This window comes from Protopterus annectens, chromosome 7.part0 (assembly GCF_019279795.1).
Source record: "Protopterus annectens isolate FY-2018-M chromosome 7.part0, PAN1.0, whole genome shotgun sequence".
NCBI lineage: Eukaryota > Metazoa > Chordata > Ceratodontiformes > Protopteridae > Protopterus > Protopterus annectens.
Genome location: NC_056739.1, coordinates 1,920,452,755 through 1,920,469,286, shown reverse-complemented (window position 1 = coordinate 1,920,469,286; position 16,532 = coordinate 1,920,452,755).

Sequence of the window (16,532 nt, the reverse complement as noted above, 5' to 3'; positions counted from 1 at the left end):
CTCTGGCCAATTAGCACACATCCTTTTCTCCCTGGTTAGTGTCCAACCTTTCATACAGCTCACCATATACCTTATACTTAGTCTTCGCCACCTCTCTCTTCATGATACATCTCATCTCCTTGTACTCCTGTCTACTTTCTTCATCTCTCTGACAATCCCAATTCTTCTTCACCAACATCGTCTTCTGTATACTCTCCTGTAATTCCTCATTCCACCAACAGGTCTCCTTGTCCTCCTTCCTCTGTCCATATAAATCCCTACCCCATTTCTTCTCCCATCCATACCATGATAGAACAATGTGAGCCTGCCTTTAATACACCTGGCCTTACTCCCCTTCCATCTGGTCTCTTGCATGCACAATATGTCAACCTGCATTCTCTCCATCATATAATCATATCAGCTAGCTCTATCCTTCTACCAATCATACTACCAACATTCAAAGTTCCTACCCTCACTTCCACACTCCTAACTTTTCTCCTCTCCTCCTGCCTCTGGGCGTGCCTTCCCCCTCTTCTTCTCCTTCTCCTTTGGCCAGTAGTAGCCAAATTTCCACCAGCACCCTGTTGGCTAACATTACTGGAGGCGGTCGTTGTTAACCCAGGCCTCGACCGATCCAGTATGGAAATCTGTATTGTTGTCCGCATATTTGATCTGGTAACAATTTTACACCAGATGCCCTTCCTGACATAACGCTCCTCATTTATCTGGGCTTGGAACTAGGACGAAGACATACAGTAGCTTGTGCATCCCCCAGTGATTATAGATTCTAATGTAATATTCCAAACTTCAGTTTTTACAGCAGGGCATGACCTGGCCTTCTACAGTTTCATGCTCACACTGCCTTTCATGCCTCTCTCTCTCTCTCTCTCTCTCTCTCTCTCTCTCTCTCTCTCTCTCTCTCTCTCTCACACACACACACACACACACACACACACACACACACACACACAGTGTGGGTGTAGTCAAACCAAACATCAGAGCTACACATTTTTTCACACTAGCATTCTTCAAGTTTATTTTTTCTTTTTTAACCAATTAGAAATAAAAGATGTATTTAGGCACAGGTGAGTATTTGCAGAACTTATGTTGGCCCAATAAAAGGTATTATATGACATCTGTGTTCCAGTACCTTTATGTTTACACTACCCATAGTAAACCAGCCCTTTAAGCACACTGAGTACAAGATATGCCAGCAACATATAGTGAGACTCAGAAAGATTCCATGTAAATAAATTTTATTACCTATTCCTGGCATATCCATCCCCCAAATAAAAATAAAACAAATGAACTCACTGTGTGCCCTCCAACATTTTGTATTTTTAGTAATCTTCACAGTGTCACATAGAGATTAGAGGTGCATGGCAGGTAAAAATAAATCTTTCATACACATAGTTTCACATCTGAAAATGCACAGAAGGCATGTAATGGGGTGATACTAATGTAGGGAAATACAAACTCCATCCTGAAAGTGTTTTTCAGTCATTTCCTTTGCATTCATGGAAAACAATAACCTCATATGTGTATGGTCCTTAGCCACACCCCCATCCACTTACAATTTGTAATACAGCTTCACCTCTTTGCCAGTTTGGTACTGCAGGCTAATGGCTCTTCCACCAGGCAATGCATGCACTATCAATACCAACACATATGTGGTTCTCCTGCACTATAAGGAAAGGCTAATCATTTAAATGGGACAAGCTATTACTTATGCACTGTACATTGGTGTTTCATGCCAATATCAAATTTCTAAGTTCTGTCATGTTGTGAGCCCAATTCACATTTTGGAATTGAGTATATGACTCTAGTATTCCTCATTAGGCTATGTAACTTTTTCTGAGCTGTACATGGAGTTGTTCCTTGGAGGTACCTGACAACTTGTTTGCTCAAGAATTCTGGACAAAGCCCAAAATAACAGGGGTAACTAAAAGCCAAAATCAGGGACAGATTTTAAAAATTTTCTTATGAACTTAGAATGTTGCTGGAATAAAAGATTTGCATTAGCATGTATTTTTTAGGGATATAAACTCTGAAACACAAATGTCAGTCATTATTTTGAGACAACAATCCTCAAAGATTTGCCAGAAAACTGCAAGTTTATTAGAAACTAATTAAAAAATATCTGGGCATTCTGCTAAAATCTGGACATTTGAGAGGTATGGCTTGGAATGGCATTCTACTCCAAGTGTAATGTTTTCTAAAATCCTAGGAAATGTACACTGTTTTTCTTTTTCTAGTTTTAGAGATATTTGAGAAAAAACATTGGCAGCTGTATTTGGACATGGCCTTTAGTGCAGAGTAAAGAAGTCCTGATTGTGACCTGGTTGATCTATGTTAGATTAGCAACATGGTAATGAGAGGAGACCAGCCAAGTAGGATGGAAGAGAGCAGCCATTGCCAGTCTGCCCATCCTGGAAGGAAGAATGTGGAGCTAAGCCACCACTTGTATGGCACCTTGAGGGAGCTCCAGGTGTTGCATCCAATGGGTCTATACTGGATGCTCGAACTTTAAAAAGTTCGAGTGTCATATGGTCAACACCATACGATCAAACTTTTGAAAGTTTGAACGTTTTAATGGAGATCTCTGTACAGCGCAGAATGGAAAGATTTCCCTTTTCTGAACTGTAGTGCGATCTCGGAGTTGGTATATTTAAAGATTGGGGGGGTGGGGGGCACAGCTCCCCACATGGAGCAAACCCCCTGTTTATAATGTTCAGGTAAGTTATTTGTGTAGTTTATTTTTTTTTTGGATGTTCGAACTTTTAAAAGTCCGATCATATGGAGTCGACCATATGACACTCAAACTTTTAAAAGTTCGATCACACAGTATAGACCCGCATCCAACAGGCCTGTTGAGCACATGATGCCCAGTGCTGTTAATAACCCTACTCCTGGGAAAACGTGGTGGAGGCAGATATGTTTCCCATGGTAGGGACCACACATTGGAGCTCAGTACAACTATTTTGGGTATTAGGAACTCCAATATCTGGAAAGAAAGTCTGCTGAGTCCAACAAACTGGTCTGTTCCCCACTATCTGACTCTTACTTTGCCAGGGTATAAATTGTCTTATGAGGCCCTGCTGTCAGGCAATGAATACGCCACGGGGCTCTTATCTGGGCTGGAATGCGCCTGACTCATACTTTGAGAAAGGAATGAATGGATCAGTGGGATGAATGAAGGTGAGCCAATAAGCCAGACCTAGGAGATAAAAGGAATTATAAAAAATACTTTTGAAGCTCTATCTGGAGAGCAGAACTATAGCAAGGGAATTTCAACCCCTAAGCAGCATGTGTGTGGCACGCTAATACTGTCGATAAGTAATGTTGTGATCTCTCAGTGGCAGCTTGTAAGTTGTCGCACAGTTTTTTAAGGCAGCAATAAATGATTACACAGCAGCCCGATAACTCTTTGCTGTCTGAAAGAAAATGGTTTGTCAGCTTACAAGCTACCACTAAGTGATCATGATCATAGCAGCTTGTCAGTTGTCGAACTCTTCCTAACTTCAACAATTTGGAATCCATTGCAGCCAAGCTTTGGGTTAGAGCCAAAGAAGAGTGTCATACCTTGAGCTGTAAACCTTTAAACAGTAGAGTATCTAATGTAAAATCAAATGTTTCCTTGAATAATACAAAGAGGCATAAGAGGGTGTTCAGTAATATGCAGAATGACTGAGTAACAGACAGCATTGAGTGATGAAACACGTAAAACTGGAGCGAATTAAGAATGGTAATACCAAGTACACATACAGGGATTACCAGAGATAAGATACAGTATGCCTAAACAGGTGTAACCTTCTGAATAGTTAAGGGGTAGGGAAGTAGAGTACCCCTAATTCTGCAGTCAGTGCTTACTACAGCACAAAATGTGTAATGGGGGGATTTTGAGGGAAGGAACGATAACGTTCAAATTATAGGGGGGGGGAGTGTTATGGTTATGCATGAGGTAAGAATGAGTAGAAATACAATCACAGTTTCTTCTATAGTTGTAAGATATAAATGGATGTTTGTGTTGTATGTACAAAGGAAAAAGTGTAATATTATAAGTAAATATGGGATGAGCATTATATGTGAAATGTCTATAATAAATGTCATTGTTGAAAAGCTTTGTTACATATAAAACAATAAAAATGATAAAGTTTAAAAAAGTTTATTTAAATAATCTTTGGAAAAGAAACGCTAATTTTCATCTTTTAATTTTAATTTCATATAATAAATCTAGAAGCATCTTAAATTTGTAATTCTTCTATTTGAAGTCTTGTTTCTTTCTTAGCTGCTTGCAAATAGCAACTGCAGCTTAAAAGTATAAGAGTTTCATTTATATTTGTCCAGGTATTTGAGCAGGTAAGAAAAATGCAAACTCTTAGATTTGTTTCATTAAGTGTTTCTTGTTTTGCTTTAGATCGGTCTAGGATTGCAAATAATGTATGTTACATTGTTTTGAAAAAGTTTTGGGAAGTTCACACATGATTAATTTAATTTCAGCCATAGTAATGCAGGTAATTCAGAATTTTTTCCCTATAATTCCTGCAGTATTACTGCAATATTTAGGTGGAAGGAACTGTGATACCTGTTATCCTCATGGTATGTCAGAGTCTTATGTCATAGTCAACCATTAGTGGATTATGCCTCAAAGAGGTTGTGTAACTGGATAACTAGCCATGTAAATCAGGAAACCCTTCTTCTCAGTGACCTCAACACAGATTGATCTGATCTAGACACTAACACATCCCACTTAAACATCAATATATTTAGTCTAGCTCAGTTAATTATACATTCAACAAGATATGGTAAAACATTTGGAAAAGCTAGCACACTAGATTGCATTATAGCCACTAACCCTGAGAAAAAAAAAATAGAACAGGCAGGAAACTCCCTGGTACACATACTGATCACCACCTAAATTATGACCAAGGGTCAACAGCTAAACTCTTGTAAGAAACCTTACCAGCTTCAATGAAGGCACTTTCATTGAGACTCTGAAACATTGCAAATGAACCCCTCTAAAAACACTCACACTAGACGTTGCTGTCTCATATTTTAATACCACTTTTCTACAAATTAAAAAAAAAAAACAGGCACTCCTACAATATAAGCCAGTCAAAGTGATAGCTGCACCCTGCCTAACATGAAAAACAAAACAGTTAATGAAAACTAGGGTTACTTATTGTATTAAATGGCACAAAAATGAAAAAAAAAAAAAACAATTGCCCAAAGAAGTGACAAATAAAAATCCTACCAATTAACATGTTTTTACACAAGAACAACTATTACCCAACAGAACAGAAAACATTACTCAGATAATCTCAAACTCTTCTAATCTACTATAAACAATCTTATAAAACAAAGTAACAAGCCCACCTCTAACTCTGTTCCCCCTAAAACTAATGGCACCATAGCTTATATGTTCAATGAAAACAGTGTTTCTACTACTGCTCACGTCTGCCAACAGGATGTCCATATACATTATTTCACCTCAAACCATAAGGATAATTACACAAATAATTTCTCATTTGAACTGGTCCCGATTAATACAATAAAGAAATAAACAAACTAAAGCTTAGTACATTAGCAGCAGATAACATTTCTGCATAATATCTTAAACAGGAATATATGGAATAGGCTTCCTGATCTCTATAATAATCAACAGAGCCTTACAATAATCTTATGTTCCAAAACTATGGAATACCACTTACATTATAGCAGTATATAAAGGTGGAACTTCCACTCAACTGTTAAACTATTGACTAATACCAGTGCTTCCTCCACTCTCTAAAGTACTTGAAAGATGTAGCAAGCATCAAACCCTAAACTTTCCTGCCTAAAGGACATTCACTTTCCTCCTCAGAACATGGCTTCCAGACCCACCACATCACAGAAATTGCCCTGCAAGAATTTCTAGCCACAGTCAGCCAAAACAAAGTATAGGTAACCTTGTCTCCACCCTATTTCTGGACCTCACAAAGGTGATGGATACTGTATCTGACCTTCTTCTCCTCAGTAAACTTTCACAACTATGACTAAGCATTACTGCAATTGAATGGTTTGCTAGTTACCTCAACAGATGTACACAGTCTGTCAAATGACAGGATACCTCAGCCAACAGTGAAAACAGGAGTACCACAGGGGCCAATACTAGGACCTCTCCTCTTTATTATGTTCATAAATGGCATATACAAGGCAGACAAACATGCAACAATCATACAATATGCTGATGACACAACTCTTAACTGCTCAGCCACAATATTATACTATCCCAGATCCCTACAATCTCCCAAGACTCCTTCTCCTCTGTTGATACCTGGATGGAACAACTCTGACTACTTTTGATTCCCCAAAAATTAAATGAACCATGTTTGCCTCCAATAACTTCCCACCAACTAGAACTGTGCTAAATATAATCTCATCTAACAACACCAAAATAGAACAGGTCACCCATATCAAGTTACTGGGTGTCATCACAGATAACCTTTAATATGACCAGTACAGCCAAGCCATTTATCATTGGCCACAACAGGAAGGTAACTGCAACATCCTTCTTTCTTCGTAGTCTGCTGTATGCATCTATAATTTTCACAAATCTTCAGACTACACTGATGAACAAGCTTGAAGAGTGTTATCATAAAAGAAATAAATTTGCATTGGACTTCCCTAAATCAGCCCATCATTGTATACCCTTGTATAATATGAACTAGGTAGGACTACCACACCACACATTATATAAACAGCTCATAATGTCACACAAAATACTGCACCATTGCTTATGCACTCCAGCCATCAACAATGCAATAAAATGGTACAAACCCAGAAGGAGCCTTCAGTCTAAGGAACAACACCTAATATAATACCAAAAATTCAAAAACTCCCATGTGGACTACTTATACTCAGTAAGGATAACTAAACTATAGGACAGCATGGACTTCACCATCATACAAATAAGCAATCTCCTTGCTTTAAAGACCAACATCAAACTATATCTAAATCTTACTAGAATGTGCAAAAGTCCTGAATCTCCAGGTTAAAAACACCTACATATTCATGATCTCCTCCACTTACCTAGTAAACCATTTTTTTCCAAACTGGGTCTTCATGTCTTTCTGAAGTGAGTATATTACATAGGTTCATGGGTTCATAGGACGATACTAGGCTATTGGCCTGGTGGCCCTTATAAGCCTAGCCAAGAAGTTTACCCATGTTCCCACAAAGTCAGCACCTGTTTTTCCAGACCAGCAGGGGCATAGGTGGGATCCCAGGGGTATATTTTCTGTTTCCCATCCAGTTGTCTAGGTTCCTCTTAAAGAGAGCTAGTGAGGTACTCTGCTTGACATGGAGAGGAAGTCTATTCCACAGATGTGGAGTCATTGGGATGCAAATCTATCCTGCCAGCAAGTTCTATTAATGTCACAGACCAGGTTGAGACCTTGTATGCGGATTGTGTGAGTGGAGTTTGACTTACGGATATGCAGTAACTCCATCAAGGCTGAGTCTGAGACAGCCTTGTATGCCAGACACAGGTCACCTCTGAGCAGTCTGTACAAAACTGAATAGAGAGACAGAGCTTTTAGCCTATCTGTATAGGATAGGTGTTTGAGACCCTGGATTTTCCTGGTCAGGAACCTCTGTGGTCTCTCCAACTTCTGCATGTGCTTGGCAAGGTACATGCCGAATGAGGTATTGTACTCGATAATGGGTCTGATAAGGGAGGAGTACAGAGATGTTATGACCTCCTTGTTCAAGGATGAAATACTCTTACTTATGAGGTGGGCCATGTAGAAAACTTTTCGTACAATGGAGGCAACATGGTGGTCAAAAGTCAGGTTGCTATCAACCTGGGTGTCCAAGTCCCTCACAACTGATTGTGTGCTTAGTACATTGTTATTATTGTGATAATTAGTGGGGACACCATTTTCCCCAAAGGGGATAATGATGCATTTCTTGGCATTCAGTTTGAGGCCATGCTTCTGGCACCAGTCATTATTGTGGTTAAGGCCCTCTTGGAGGATATTCGCATCACTAGGGGAATTTATGACAGTGCCCAGCTTGCAGTCATCTGCAAACTTAATCAGCCAAAGACCACTGGTTTTGGCTTGCACTTCTTAAAAGTATATCTCAAACAGTAGAGGCCCTAAAACCGATCCTTGGGGTACGCGCTTATTATGGGTCTACTACTAGAGGTGGCTTCTCCTATTTTGACTGAGTGGGTTGTATCAGTGAGCCAGTCATCTAATAACATAAGGGATTGATGCCTAGCTGGGAATTACACATCACCAAAGAATGGTTGGCAGTTTCAGGATTGTGTGGACCAGCAGGTGTGGTGTTTTTCAGTTGTCCATTACATTTCTAATGGGAGTGGAAGGTGTACAGCATTTGGGGTTTGATGGTATAGATCATGGTACAGTGAGGATAAAGAAATGTACCCTTTTTCCCACTGTAGTGCAATCTTGGAGTTAGCATATATAATTAGCAGGGGGGGGGCACAATTTTTAGTGCATATGGTCGGATTTCTGTTATTCAGTTATGTGTAGATCGCAAAAGTGTGATTTCATTAGACAGCACTTTTGCTTGAATGGAGTCGGCAATGTTAGATTGGGTAGGGTGTCAATACTGTGCAAAATACAATCTGACATGTTACAAAAATAGTATTTATTTACATTTAAGTATTTACATAGCATTTCTGAGCCTGTCTTTTTAAATGGAAGCATAAGCTTCAATTAGATATGTTAATGTGCTTGAACAAGAGTATTTAATGTGTTTTAGAATTGGTAAATGTATTCTGAAGAAGTCATTGGTAATTGTGACAAAAGCACTAAATAAATTTTATTTCCTCGTCTCCAGTTCGCCTTCATGCTCATTTGTTTGTTATTTGGTTTGGTTCTATTTCATGTTTTAAAATATGTTTACTCAGAGCATTTCTTTCATCCTGATGTTGTATATCATATTGATGTTGGTATATTCTGTTCTTAAAGGCCCATTTTGTTTTCCCAGTATAGAAATGTTCACAATACTGACATTTTGCAATATATACTAGTATAGCAATAATATTTGTGTGTTAATTTTTATCATCTTAGATTTAGGAACCCAATTTCTTTCTCCTTCCAAAATAAATCTACACTGGGGGCAGTGCCCACATTATACCATATAACCCCTTTTGACCATAGAACAAGGTCTTTCAAGCAGCATTTTGAAACTAAAATCTTTTTTATGTACAATGCTTGTTTGTTTCTCCTATAATAGCAATATAATCCCGATCTATCCTAAACAAATTCCAATTCCTCCTATTTTGTATGTCATAAGATTGTATGTTAAAAGGAAGGATAAGGGCCCTCTGAAATGCATCATCACCTTCCATTTCACAAAGGTCCTTGGCTCCAGCATTATTAACACCACTTATGCTAACACACAAAAGTGGTTTATAAACACCTGTTTCCCTCTTTTTCCTAACTTCTACAATAATATAGTAGGCAAAATTCTTGGGATAACCTATCTTCTCTAACATATCTTCTAACTTTTCATACTCATCCAAGAAAATATGGTCATCTGAAACTATTCTAGCAAGTCTCATACAATGTCCTTTAATCAGAGATTTTTTTCTGGTGAAGGGGGTGCCAGCTATCAAAATGGAGAAGGGAGTTAGAATAAGTGGGCTTCCTGAATAAATTTGACTCAAAATGTTGAATTAGTGTATTTTATACATACAAACATCTAAATAATTAATTTTTTTCTGTATGAGCTTCCATGTAAATCTCAAAAATCGAGTAGTCCATTTCAAATACTGAAAAAATTGCTCTAATTTACTAAAACTATCTTTCCAAAACACAATAATATCATCCAGGTAACCCCCATATAAAACCCAAGAATCCTTAAATTCCAAGGAAAAACACAAACATTTTTTCCATTGAGCCAGCACAGTATTTGCAAACACTGGACTGCATACTGTCCCCATAGCCACACCCCTGTTTGTTTAAAGAACTGATTTTCGAACACCAGAAAATTGTTATCCAGGATTATCTCAGTCACCATTGAGTGCCCCAAATTAGTTTCTTAAATTAGAAACCTGAAAAAACAATCAAGTCCTAACTGACAGTTGTGGCAAGAATAAGGTGGTCCATATTAACCTCTTTAGAAACCTTGGACAAAAAATCCCAAGAATATTTATATAGGTAACTAAATTTGTCCAAAATCTTGGTCTGTAAATCAATAAATTTTGCCATAGAGAAAGTAATAGATGACTTTGTGTCAACAACAGGACAAAAGGGAGGGTCATCCAGGTTTGTATGGACCTTTGGGATACTAAATGCAATTGGTCGCTTTAAGGAAATTGTAATCCTCTACAGTAATTTGTTGATTCAACGCCATGTCTTACATTTCATTAAATTTCCTCATAAGTATCAGTATAGAACATGGGTAATATCTTGTTAATATAGTTGTTGGTGTTCATTACAACCATATCCCCACCCTTATCTGGTTTCTTAACTGTTATTCATTTATCCAAAGTAATTTTCTTGAGAAGCTGTTCTTCATTTTCAGATACGTTAGAGCTCCTAAAGTAGTCTGGTAATCCCCTACTTAGTTTCCTAATATTCCATTCACACATTTTTTGAAAATATTGCCTACTGTTCTTTTAATTTTGCATAAGAGGTTTGGATCCCTAGACACAGTGTTTCTGATGCCATTTGACCTGCTGTTGTGCAGTATATACAAACTATGCTTTGTATGCCAGGCATAGGTCACCTCTCAGCAGTCTGTACGATATTGAGTATAGTGACACAGGGCCTTGAGTCGGTCGAAGTAGGAAATGTTGCTATTAGGTCTTGTGTCCTTTTAGTAAAGTATTTCTGTGGGCATTCCAGTTGTTACATGTGTCTGGATAGATACATGTCAAAGTGGGCATTATTCTCAATGATATTAATATAAATGTAAGATAAATATAAAATATAAATAAATAATATAATAATAATGTAAGCTATTTATTAAATAGTTAATATTTTATAGATAAATAATGTAATAAATAATAATATAAACTATTTAACATGCTTAGTTGTAGCGTGTTTCATAAAAATAATGGGAGTATTGACCCCTTTGATTAAGTGAAAAGTAGCAAACCAAAAATGCTTGTTTGTATCTGGCAAGTACAGAGAATCTCCCAAGAAAGTACTGAGATTATAGAAAAAAGCATTATAACCATTTGCAGAATAAAATCAAAAGGGAATGGAACAGGATATCTTGATGGAAGGTATCCTCCAAGATGTTACACTCCAGCTGGCCTAGAAAGGAAGTCGAGAAGGAGGAGAAAAAAAGTCTCAGAGCAGCATCACAGAAGACTAGCAGCATAGCCTAAAACAGAAGACTCCAGATGAGATGTCCCTTATTAGGTTAGTTCATCTAGGTGCAGGATGCAAGATGACATAGAAAGGATAGATCAGAATGCAATCACTACAGTCACACAAGTAGATGAACAAGAGGAGTACTTGCTGTCATTATAAACATGACAGATGTCTTAGCTGGGAGAGTTATTGGTGCAATACAGTGGGAGTTTGTATAAATAAGGAAGAGATAACCACAAAATATGCACACATTGTAATGTTCCCCAAGATTCTGCTTCTCTTTGACAGAGCTGAAGAAACGGATTTCTCAAAAATGGTTGGGTGATTAATGCAGAGGTCAGAATATTGACTTCACTGAGGACTGGGATCCATTTGAGAAGATATTAGCCAATAGTGGAACTAAGATATATACTTGTCTGAAAGAGATTAACATATTTAGATATTTTATTAACATGATTTTGAAATAGAAAAGGGGAGGGCAGAGCAAAAGTCCTGGCCTTGTTGAAAAATATAGAAGACAAAGATATAAGATAAAATGATTTAAAAAAAAGAAGTGGGTCAGTAATAAATGGGATATGGCAATGGTAAATTATCCACAGATGGGAAAAGCACATAAATTTATGGTGGAAGGTAGAATGCACTAATGTTCACAGTCTAGACAAATAGCGAACTGAACCAGTGACCTTGGTGGAAAAATATCATTATGGCTCTGTATCAGTGTTTTGACTCTTATTTCTTCTGTATCAGACTACACTAATGATTAGATGGACAGGGAGATAAAATAGGTGGTGCAATTTTCTGTAAAAGGGAGACATTAAAGTGACAGAAAAAATAAGAAACAACAAGCAACACAGGAAAAAAAATAAAGCACAATATGCACACTGATTATGTACAGCACTTTATTATCAATGTGAAAAAATGTAGCTAGACTGTGTGGGAGCCCTTTGCAATTCCACATCTGGCTGCTACCTCTTATAGGTTCATAGGTGTGTACTAGGTTAATGGCCCTGGAGCTTTTACAAGCCTAGCCCATAGAAGTGCCCTGGCATCATGCCACCCGACATTAGTTCCCAGTGCCTCTATCAAGTAGGGCCACTGGAGTGATCCTCGGGATGAATTTGCTATTACCCATCCACTCATCAAGATTTCTCTTGAAGAGGGACAGCAAGGTGCTCTGCTTGACATGTAAGAGAAGTCTATTCCAGAGCATGGGCAGTCTCTTGGTGAGGAACCTGTTCCTCCAGCATGTTCTGTTAATTGTGGTAATGAGGGTGAGGTCTCTGGAGCATGTAGTGTGGAGCTATTGGGATTTCTTTAGATGTAGCATTTCTAAAAGAGCTGGATCAGACATGGCTTTGTAAGTTAAGCAGAGATTGCCTCTAAGTAGGCGATATGAGCCAGAAAGGTGTTTTTAGAGTCTGTCCATATAGGACAAGTGTTTAAGACCTAGGATCCTGTTTGTGAGGTACTTTTGCAACCTCTCCAGTTGTTGCAGGTGTCTAGTGAGGTACATGCCAAATGGGGCATTGTACTCTACGATTGGCCTAATGAAGGAAGAGTAGAGAGAGACAATGACCTCTTTCTTTCTGGATGCAAAAGCCTTAGTAATGAGATGTGCCACATGGAAAGACTTTCTGACCACAGTGGCAATGTGGTGGTTAAAGGAGAGGTTGCTGCCAACCTGTGTTCCCAGATCTCTTGTAACACCTTCTGTATTCAGGGGACTATTGTCGATGTGGTAAGTCATGGGAACTGGGTTTCTCCAAAAGGGGATGATGACACATTTTTGTCATTGAGCTTCAGGCCATGGTTCTGACACCAGTCGTTGGACTCAGTGTGGCCTTTTTGTAGAATGTTAACATCACTTTTGAAGTTAATAATAGCTCCCAACTTGCATTCATCTGCAAACTTTGTCAGCCAGAGTCCCTTCATGTTGCCCTGGACTTCACAGAAGTAGATACCAAACAGGAGAGGACCCAGGATTGAACCCTGTGAGACTCCACTCGTGACGGGTCAGTGGTCCATCTGTGAGTCAGTTTGCAGCCCACCTAGTGATACAGGGGTTGATACCTAGCTTAGTGAGTTTTTCCATGAGTCCTGAGTGGAGAATGGTATCACAGGCCTTGGCCAGATCCAGGTAGGCTGTATGAGACACCTTACCTTCATCCACAGCTCTGGTGACTGACTCAAAGAAGTCAGCCAGGTTGAGCAGGTATGACCTATCCTTCACAAAAAAAACTGTGTAGGATCAAGAATCTGGAGATTTCCTATATCCCTGTTTATTAGGTCAATGATGATATGTTCCATAGCTTTGCATAACAGACTCATCAGGCTAATGGGGGAGATAGTTCCCAGGGTCTGTACTTACTCCTTTTTTGTGGGGAGGGATGACTTTAGCAGTGTGCCATTTGGTAGGCACATGAGGCTTTGATTGAACAGGGCACACAGGTGAGGTGCCAATTCACTCCGTAGTTCATGTAGAACACAGCCAGGAATATTATCAGGTCCCATAGCTGCTATATTTTTGGCCTTGGACAGTGCTGTTATAACCTGTGCAGCAGTAATACTGAGTGCCTGGCAATCTACTGGTATTGTGATTGTTACTTTGGAGGGGAGAGGTAAAGCTGGCACTGAATCTGTTATCCAGTATATTGGCAATATCTGTTGGCTCAGTATAGGAGGTACCATTGTGAAGTAGCTCAGAGCAAATCTGTGTATTGCCGGGGAGATTCTTTACATAACTATAGAATGTCTTGTGGTTGTCTTTACTATCTGCTGCAATTCTGTTTTCATAGCTAGCTTTGGAGGATTTGATGAGGGATCTCAACTTTTTCTTAAGGTTGGTAAGAGAGTTTTTTCAGTCCTGGGACTTCACCTTATTCTGCATAAGTTTCCTCCTTCTGTTGTAGAGTTTGTTTATGGCAGGGGCCACCACACTGGCATCAGTTTTTTGGAGGGGAGCGTCTGGGTTCTATTGGGTATGGCGGAGTCCATGCATTTATATACATGTTCATACATTGCAATGGTGTATGATTCAGCAGTCATGCAACTATTCTCCATTTGCATGGGTGCTGTAAAGTTAGCCAGCTCTGTTTGTAGGAGCCCAAAGTTACCTTTAGAAAAATTTTTCATGGCGGTTACCTTTGTAGGGGGGTGGGAGGGATGTGGGTTTCCAAGGTTATTAGTTTGTGGTCAGATCTAACCAGGGAGGAGTTGATTACTGATGCACAGAAACAGTCACCCATGTTAGTAATGACCAGGTCAAGGATGTTGCAACCTGTAGTGGGGGTAAGAATAAGCTGGTCCAAGCCACTGGAATTAATGAATTCCAGGAAACGTTGGGCAAGTGCATTGGTACATAAGTAGCCTTCCCAGTTAATAGAGGGGTAGTTGAAGTCAACCAGTATGACAGCGTTAGGTTGCACCCTAATATTCTCCAGGGTGATTAGAAACATGGAGTATGAGTCTTGGGACATGGTTGGGGACCTATAGCAGGCTACGACCTGAATCGCTGTCTTACCCAATGTTAGCTGCACCTGAAGTATCTCTGATGCGTTATGTTGGGCTACCAGTCTGGAAGTGTGTGCATCCTTTATGAATATGGAAGCACCACCACCTTTGGAGCTTCAGTCCAGGTTCTGGGGCCAAAAGATGTGGAATGAGTTATAGCCCGGTAGTGCAGGGGTGCTTTCTGTTGCCTTGAAGCAGGTCTCTGTTGCAGAACAAACGTCTATGTTCTCCATTTTAAGGAGTGCTTCGAGTGAGTGCATTTTGAGATTTAGACTTATAGCATTGAGCAGCATGACCCTCAGATTGCATTTGTTTGTAGCTGTTATATGTTTATTTATATTTATGTCTACATATATATATATATATATATATATATATATATATATATATATATATATATATATATATATATATACATATATATATATATATTTATATATGTATGTATTTAATTACTTTTCTATATATATATGTGCATGTATATATATGTATATATTTTAGATGTATATCTCTCTCTATATATGTTGTATAGATTTTTCCACATATATCCATCTCCATAGATATATATATACATGTATATATAGAAAACCTGACTTATTCTACAGAATATTTTCCCTACTGTTGACTGACTCTACTGACTGATATGTTAGAAGAAGCATCAGTACTGGGTTGGGCACATATTGTATAGTGGTACATTACTCTGACTGTGATATATAGGGCTTTGAGTTCAAGATCATAATTTTGCAAAGCAGGACAGTGGCTGCTGGACACAGTGGGATAAGGGCAATATTTAAAATAAGTCCTTAGTTTGGGCCCATTGGCCTCCCCCCATTTTGACAACGTTTGGACAGATTTGTTGCAGTGAGTTTGGGGGCATGGTTCAGAGGTACGACTCCACTACATGTTATGAGTACTTATATATGTGTGTATATATATATATATATATATATATATATATATATATATATATATGTGTGTGTGTGTGTATATATATATATATATATATATATATATATATATGTGTGTGTGTGTGTGTGTGTGTGTGTGTGTGTGTGTGTGTGTGTGTGTATATGTATATGTGTATATATATATATATATATATATATATATATATATATATATATATATATATATATATGTGTATGGGTCCCCTTCACATGGTCAACTTTTCAAAAAGTCGACTTTCATGTGGCCAAGACCATATGATCGAATTTTGAAAAGCCGACTATCAGGAACCGCTATCTCAGTACAGTTGGGAATGTGAACATTTCCTCTTCCGCACTGTAGTGCAATCTCAGAGTTGGTATATTTAAGTTATGGGGGGTGGGGGCAGAGTTTCACAGGTGCAGGGGCTAACAGTTGAAAGGTAAGTGTTTGGTGTGTGCTATGTGTTTATTTTACATGGTCGGCTTTTCAAAAGTCAAGGCCATATGAAAGTAGACTTTCTGAAGAGTCGATCATTTAAAGTAGACCTCTATATATATATATATATATATATATATATATATATATATATATATATATATATATATTTTTTTTTTTTTTTTTTTATGTGTACATATATATGTATATATCTTCTTCTTCTTTCTGCTTTTCCTGGTTAGGGGTCACCACAGTGGATCATCTGTCCGCTCATGATTGGCAGTGGAGTTTTACGGTGTCGAGTTGCCAGCCCCGCACCCAACCTTCCACAGAAGGCACACG